The following is a 1,035-nucleotide window of genomic DNA, read 5'->3' as shown; positions in this document are numbered from 1 at the left end:
CCCTGCTTCTCAACGGAACCTCCTCAGACACATGGGCCTTCTCACTTGTGTCTGAACTGCATTCTTTCTAATTGCTATCTCATTACAAATCTTTGCAGAGACATCACTTTGACCAAAATTTCAGGTATGCTGGAATTTGGGCTGATCATGAGGACTTTTTTTGGAGTGAGTACAAATACTCTTCCTCCACCTTCTTGTACTTCCAGAAGTCCTGGCAGATGCAAACAGTCCCAAAAAAGCCACAGTATCAGTGATAGTGCTGAAAATTTTTGGACTACCTGGCTGCATTTGGGGCCTCACATCAAATCCATTAAAATTTGGGGGGGGGGAGGGCTGGGGAGGGCTGGAGAGATGGCATGGAGGTAAGGCATTTGCCTTGCATGCAGAAGGATGGTGGTTCAAATCCCAGCATTCCATATAGTCCCCTGAGCCTACCAGGAGCGATTTTTGAGCGTAGAGCCAGGAGGAACTCCTGAGTGCTTCTGAGTGTGACCCAAAAGCCAAAAAAAATTTTTTTTTTATTGAGACCATTGTGAATTACAAGTCCTCTATAGATAGATTTCAGGCATACAGTGACAGTGAATTAGGATCATTCCTATCATCCTATCATCCTATCCACCAAAGTTCCCAGTGTGTGTCACATACCTCCACCCTTAGCTCCCTGGCCTGCCAGTGTAATGGGTCCATTTTGTGGTTAGTTTGTTCTAGTTTTGGTCTCTTGATTCTATTGTCGTTGACTTTGGTTGGGGTATTTAGTTCTGACCCCCCATTTTATTTCTTCACCAATGTACCTGAGATCACTTGGTCCCTGGGCCTCATCCTCTTTTTATTTTCTTCTCGATTTATAGAAAAGCACAGAAATATAAGGTAAAACAAAGTAATTCATATCCCAACATTCTAAGAAAAAGGCAGGAGCCTCTATCTAGAAGATACAAATAAAATTTAAAAGGGGGGAGGTGACAGGTTTTTGTTTTTTTTTGTATAGGCATAGCGAATGTTGGGGGAAATTAGAAAGCAAATACCCTTGGCCTAAAA

Source organism: Suncus etruscus, chromosome 7, assembly GCF_024139225.1.
Source record: "Suncus etruscus isolate mSunEtr1 chromosome 7, mSunEtr1.pri.cur, whole genome shotgun sequence".
NCBI classification, from domain to species: Eukaryota; Metazoa; Chordata; class Mammalia; order Eulipotyphla; family Soricidae; genus Suncus; species Suncus etruscus.
Note: the sequence above shows the minus strand (reverse complement) of the source record.